The sequence below is a fragment of the Berghia stephanieae genome, chromosome 1 (assembly GCF_034508935.2).
Source record: "Berghia stephanieae isolate SIO BIC M18660-M18661 chromosome 1, UCSD_Bste_1.3, whole genome shotgun sequence".
NCBI classification, from domain to species: Eukaryota; Metazoa; Mollusca; class Gastropoda; order Nudibranchia; family Aeolidiidae; genus Berghia; species Berghia stephanieae.
In genome coordinates this window covers 55,801,167-55,808,666 of record NC_088360.1, presented here as the reverse complement: position 1 = coordinate 55,808,666, position 7,500 = coordinate 55,801,167, and the positions used below count along the sequence as shown (strand labels likewise).

The following is a 7,500-nucleotide window of genomic DNA, read 5'->3' as shown; positions in this document are numbered from 1 at the left end:
ATAACACAATTGATGAAAGTGTCTTTGATAAGGATTATGAGAAATGTCTTCCCTCTTCCTAGAAATCAGTTGTCATTTTCTTATTTTGCTATATAACGTGTGTTGCTATTCGTAATGTAGTCTTGACGGAAGCACGATCTGTTGAAGTACTGAACATTAAGACTGGGTGCCTGACATGTTAAAATTATTATGTCACAGCTGCCGATTAAAAAAGATTCCTTTGAAGTAAAAATTATAAATTATTTAATAATATCTTGAAACGTTACAGGAAAATAATAAATGTAACACATATAAACACAATGCCAAAAAATTAAGATTAATCAGTTATAATAAAATAGTTCCGGCAAGTCGACATGTGCCTTTATGAAAATTACAATGCATTAACGATCTTATTAAAACACTGTTAATAATCGATATCTGGGCCACTTTGTGGGTACATCACACACTCTAGCAATGCCACTAAAACTTATTAGGGACGGGGGGGGGGGGGGGTGAGTGTTATAATAAACCTTATATTATAATATATTATTATCATCACAGACATTATTGATGGGGATGATGGAAACAGTAATAAAAGTATTGAGGCAAACAACATATAATGTTGGTTTTTGTTTCTTTCTTGTTTGCTGTTCCCGTCTTACTGTTCTTTATGGTATTTTCTTTATGTGTTGATCCTCTTTATCATCATCACCACCACCACTACCACCACACCACCACCACCACCACCACCACCACCACCACCACCACCACCACCATCATCATCATCATCATCATTAAGGGAAAATCCCATGTTTCGGACGTTGTTCTTTTGTTTTGTTTATTTCCATTTTGAGGATGAATTTAATCAATCGATATCAGAAGGATGACCTCTCAGACCAAAATATTTTTTCTTTTTGATTACCGATTTCCCTGTACTCTCATCTTTTGCTTATCACAATTTAAATAGAAGCAACAGTACTTTATCTTGGAAGTGTATAAGGAGACCAAGATTTTTGTCTCCCTAGTAAATATTGGTCGATTTTGGTTAGGGAGACCAAGATTTTGGCTCCCCGTCGTAAAACTGTATTTTAGTTTCATGAACTGTTTCTTTATGTTGAAGAGGTGAGTTTTTTTTTCCTTCTATTTATTTATTGCTTGCCTCTTTGTTTTTGTTGCTGTTCTTGCTTCTTTTTTTTTTTGAAGGATCTGGGGCGGTTCTTTTTTATGTAATAACCACGCCTCCCCCGCCCGCTCACCACCCCACACGACAAAGAAAAGTCAGAGAAGAGATTGCAAGTTTTCGGCCGGTCGTCTACACAAAATTTAACTTTTTAAACAATATTTTTTAGATTTTTGCAAGGAAGACAACGATTTTCGTCTTCCGCTGCAAAACCATGGAAAAGTTTCTTGTACTATTATTATTTTGAGGAGGCCAGTTCTTGATTTTGTTTTATTTATATATTTTTTTAATTCTTTTTTTTTTAAACTGTTTGTTTTAGTTGTTGTTGGGGCCTTTTTAGGCATTGTAATAATGTCATGGCCATCCTCCCAAAAAAAAATGTAATTCATGTTTATGTTGTATAATAGTAAAAAATTATCAAAGAAATTAAATAAGTTAAATAAGTCAACAGAGACACATGCACGCACACACACGCACACGAACACACACACACACACACACACACACACACAGAGAGCAAGAGAGAGAGAGAGAGAGAGAGAGAGAGAGAGAGAGAGAGAGAGAGAGAGAGAGAGAGAGAGAGAGAGATTGTAAGTTATCAGCGGCCCATCACAAAAATTATTTGAATTTTCATTTTCTTTTCGGCCTTTACTTACCACAGATTACACAGGACTCCTAGTCTGTGGTACTTACTGTTTGAGTACAATGCTGTACAACGGACATAGACAAAACCTTTGTAAAGGGTACATCAGTGCCAGTTAAAAGAAAGAAGATAAGATAGATTTTTTAAAAACATCTATTGCCGGCGGCTTTTTCTCAATGATCTCGTATTATGGTCTCCCTGCGCCCAACACCTTGGTCGTTTGTGCCACCCACCGCTCCCTCCACCTTCCCCCGTCATCAGTTTATAATTTTCTCTTCGTATCTAGGACATAGCTCCGCATGCACTATGATCTAATAATATTAATTGACACTGACCCTGCCCCACCCCCTAACACATGGTAGGCTGAGGCCTGAGGTAGTCTCCATTCTATCGTCGTTCTCCGTTTCTTGTTACTACGGAGGTTGCGCAAACGGGGAAGATTAGAGACTATTGGGATTGTTCTGAAGCTTTAACTCTGCCCACTTGTCATTATGACATCTCAATACACATACGACCGACCAATGATCATACAAAATGATCACAAACCTCTCGAAAATACTCTCTCAAAACCTCTGGGCGAAGCCCCAAAACGATAACAAAACTTGATGATGAGAATAAACAAATACAACATCAAATTCGAATTTGTTCCTGGATCACAACTAAAACTAGCAGACATTCTCAGTCTTGCATTCTTGAAGGCCAGTGCAGAAATAGAAGAACACTATATTAATGCTATTGAAATTCGCGACGAAACTCTAGATAAAATCAGATCAGAAACTCAAAAAGACAATTTTCTCAAACGTTGATGAAATATGTTCAAAGCGGATGACCAAAAATAAATGAAACTTAAATCTTATCACCAAATCATATATCATCAAAGGTGATAACACTGCTAATGTATATCGGCACAACAGACGATAGATTAATCCACGCAACTACGATACTTGGGCAACACCCAATTCTAATGCACGATCACCCAATGACCGTAGACATGACACTCAATGACACTCAACAGCAAGATGAAAGCACAGAATACAAACTATCCTTGAACATCGGAAATAATGAACATACTCCTAAACAACGTCACAGAAAAATAAGAAATAAACATCGCTGGTTGAATGACTATATTTAATATTGACCATTCTCTAGACAATATAGAACAAAGTGAACAATCACAGATACCATCATTATAAATCATTAAAAGACTCTCACTCTCACAATTTTATTTTCTATGAAAATTAATTTAGAGAATCTCTTGTGTTAAATAGTTTTTCTTTGAAGGGAAGGAATGAATGGATGGATCAATTTATCTCATATCACTGTACTTCATAATCATTTTTATTTAAAGAAGAAAGGATGTTGATTGGTTCTATAAGAATACGTAACACCTTTAAGAGATCATTACATAACATTATATAACAACTTCGGTTTCTGAATTTCTCTCTCTCTCTCTCTCTCTCTCTCTCTCTCTCTCTCTCTCTCTCTCTCTCTCTCTCTCACACACACACACACACACACACACTCTTCTCAAGCCATCAATACACATCACGATCATCACTCATTACGTTTTCAATTATTATAGTCAGATTTTAAATAAGCGGCGCGTGTTTTTCATCTTTTTCTCAGCTGTCCCGTCAATGCACAGCTGCAAAAGTTTGTATGACCTTATGAATCAATTTGTAGCAATGACTATGAATTAAAAAAAAAATATTTTTTTGGGGGGGGGGGGGGGGGGGGATGCTACGTTTAAATCAAAGCCCTATCTCCACCACTGAGTAAAAATATATTTGAATTTTGAAAATCCATTCATAAACTTTTAAAAGTTACGCAGTTTCAAAGGTGTCATTTATTTGGATGACTCACAAAGAGAAAAAAGAATACGGAAAATATTGGACGCTTTTTCTGAGTTTTATTCTGGTTTGTGGCTGTATCTCGCTTAATACATTGACTATGATATTGAAATTGGCAATTTTAGAGCAAATTTATCAGATAATTTGATAAAAAAACAGAAGAGCTCTAACTTGTATTGTTTTAGAGCTGTATGGCTCGGGTCAACCGCAATTTTGTTTTAAAACATACATAATATTGATCATTTTGAACAATTCCGAAGGGTTATGTTGTATTAACAACCCAAACAAATGATGGTGCCTGCTAAATCATTATCAATCAAAATAGTCCGTGAGACCATATCTTATGTTATTTCAGAGAGAGAGGAGAGAGAGAGAGAGAGAGAGAGAGAGAGGAGAGAGAGAGAGAGAGAGAGAGAGCGTGTGTGTGTGTGTGTGTGTGTGTGTGTGTGTGTGTTTATTTACTCTGAGGAAAAGAGAAATTGGACGAGTCTATTTCAAAGGGGTCAAAGATTGTTAAAAAAACGAATATCAACTGATTAGTAAGACAAAATACAATAGCGACAAGCTTAGCACCCCTATGACGTCACAATATTAGGAACCATTTGATTATTTCTTTATTGATCATAATATACAGAACCATCTATTATAGTGACAAAAAATTGATATGAAACATGATTATTAACATACATGTAATAATAAGCCCATAATTATTACTACTACTAATACTATTATTATTAGTACTAGTACTGCGACAAACTACTACTACTACTACTACTACTACTACTACTACTACTACTACTACTACTACTAATATTACTGCTGCTACAACAACAACTACTACTACTACTACTACTACTACTACTACTACTACTACTACTACTACTACTACTACTACTACTAAACTACTACTACTACTACTACTACTACTACTACTACTAATAATAATAATAATAATAATAATAATAATAATAATAATAATAATAATAATAATAATAATAATAATAATGACATAATTATAGAAAGAAGAAAAAGATTGTTAAAAACGTTATATTCATGTGCTGCCATGTGGTCGAGTAGTATGACACTCGCTTCCTGGGTTCGTGTCTCGCTCGGTGCATTGATGGGTCCGTGGAGAAGGCTCTTTACTCACATTCTCTCACATTGTAAAGCGCTTTAAGCACGTTTAGTGGATATTGCGCTAGGTAATAAACATGACAAATTATGGCATTGTTGTATCAATGTACGTTCAATGTCATTAACACTGTTAAATAAAATATACAGTATGACAAATTAGCTTTGGACTGAATCAAATTGTCAGTCCTGGGTGGGGTTCCTGACCTTCCATAGTGGGCAGGGAGGCACTTATTGTGTCTTCTCCCCCCTTCACCCCTCCCCCCCCCCTATATTGGATTTCCAAAATGCTTCCGGTCTTTGTCTTGGGATGAGATTACTTGGTTTTGTCCTGGCCCTGGCCGGATACCCTAGCTGGGAGGGAAACAATCAAATGTATAGTTAGAGTTTTGGGAGATTATATTTTTACCTTGTAAATCACCTCTCTGTTATGCACTGTAAAAGAGAAGATAAAAATAAGAATTATGTTGGGCATGTTGGATTTATTATATGATAAGTCTTCTAATAAATTCAAGTAAGTTGTTTAAGACTATCTTGGTTTGACACCGGCTCAATGCATGATGGACCAAAGATATGCAAGAGACTAGGCTACTGGTGGGTATCTCGCCTGTCTTTTATGAAATCATACATTTTGCAAAATGTCGCATCTCCTCATTGATTTTGACTAGTATATAAAAATATGAATTCTTAAATTTACATAGTAAAAGGAGTCGATCTTGGGGTTGAGTGGGGCAATACTGGCGTTTGCTCTTTATTTGAGGCCGTACTGTATTGGCCAGTGCGGTGATGAAAACAGTGTCAACAATTAGGCATTGGTAAAGGAGAGAGGTCCCGGCCGCCGTCTTGCTTTGCTCACACAGATACTGAATTTTGCCGCCTTGACTGTAGGGGAGGGAAGGCATGGCAGATAATCAGATAAACTTTCCAAAAGGAGAGAGAGAGAGAGGAGAGAGAAGAGAGAGAGAGAGAGAGAGAGAGAGAGAGAGAGAGAGAGAGAGAGTGGTTCGGTAATTTTATTTATTTATTTTCATTCTGCCACAAAGATATCGAGTTTAAAGTAAGGTAATATTTCAACAAATCTTTTCTGCTCTTTCTCTCTTCTATTTTTCTCCTTTAAAAAAACACAAACAAAGATTATCAGATTATCAGTAGAACTGAACTCTCATCCAGTTTATCAGCATCAAGAAGTGTAGAGTGTAGACAGAGATATAATTTTTGTTTCAACTTCAATCATAACTTAGTTTTGATTGTATTTTTATTTATATTTTCGTGCACTTGTACACATTAATCATAACATATAGGGCTACGTAAGCTAAAACCATCTAGGCTAGACCTGGACTATGAACTCTATTAAATGTTCGACTTAACTTAGTCGCGCTTACCTGACTAAAGTGACCCACTTTTTCCTCCATATTTTGTCTCCCTCTCCATTTGGAAACCTATAATATTTGCTGGAGTGACTCTCTGACTGGTGCAGACAGTCTGGACCATATCAAAAATAAAAGGTGTTTATTGTGCGATTCTTCAATTCTTCCTTTCTCCGACCAAACAATGATTTTTTTGTTTAGAGTTAGAGCCAGCCGGTTCTTTGCTAGGCGGACGTGACGTCAGACTGTGGAATCCAATTTCTTTTGTTATAATACGGTTTTCACACAGGCACGATTGATTATCCTGAATCGTCGTTACGATACCAGCACTTGAAGATGCTGATGATGATAACAAACGAATTTATTTTTTTTTAAATCAAACACCGTCATCAGTAACGTAATTGTTGAAGCTTGGGCTGAAGTTCTGAATATCGTTGGTGCTTTTGGCTTAAAAATGATACCCAACGCAGCTGTAGAAAGGCGAAAGGCTTAATAATAATAATAATAATAATAATAATAATAATAATAATAATAATAATAATAATAATAACTGGTATATTATGCCACTACATTGAAAATTACGAAAATCGGAAAACTATTTCTTGACTTGTATGAAATCCATTATACATTTTGCGGTGATCAAGAACGAAACCATTTCTTCATCTACCTCTTCCTTACTCAAAATTTATAAAAATTATATTAAAAAAAAATATCAACACAGCATTTATTTGGCGCAATATCCACTAGACGTGCTCAAAGCGCTTTATAAGGAGTCACTAAACATGAAGAACGAGACATGACGCTTCAAGCGATATTACAATTTTTTCCGGCAAAGACAGCCAACGGCCATGTATTCATTTTACACCCGAGTACTGTGAGTGAATATGAGGCAAGTCTTTTCAAAGAACTCAATTCTGCACAACTCAGAGCGGGTCTTGAAACCTGGACCTTCCGATCCGAAAGCGAGAGTCATACCACTAGGCCCTCTTCACAGAACAGGGAGGGGCACTGTTATGTCGATCACATAGCCTAACAATTTATTAATTTTTTTTCTAATTTCAACCATTTTTGGAGTAAACACATCGAGAGTAGGGCGCAAAACTATCGTAACTCAAGTTACGATAGTTTTGCACTGAGAGATATGTTGTGCGTTGAAATACCGCGCACCTTGTGTCAAATCGACATTCCTATCGCATTAAAAGCAAAAATGTTATTCAAATGAGAAGAAATATCTTAACCAAACGATTACACATTTGTGGAAATAAGACTATCGTAACTTGACTTAAGATAGTCTTACAACATGTTTTTCCTATTCCCTTCAAATTTATGTATCTAAGTAAGAGTTACGAT

At 36.0% G+C, this 7,500-nt stretch overlaps 2 long non-coding RNA genes across 2 annotated transcripts in view; both read left to right on the top strand.

Moving 5' to 3' along the window:
* LOC144964283 (uncharacterized) overlaps window positions 1-486 on the top strand; it is a 17,334-nt gene extending 16,848 nt beyond the window's left edge. Inside the window, exon 2 of the long non-coding RNA XR_013643797.1 lies at window positions 1-486. This exon is cut by the window's left edge and continues 136 nt beyond it. This is a non-coding gene — a long non-coding RNA (uncharacterized LOC144964283).
* The window catches only part of LOC144964289 (uncharacterized), a 373,762-nt gene that overhangs the window by 158,530 nt on the left and 207,732 nt on the right, over window positions 1-7,500 (top strand). The gene's annotated exons all lie outside the window — the stretch shown is intronic.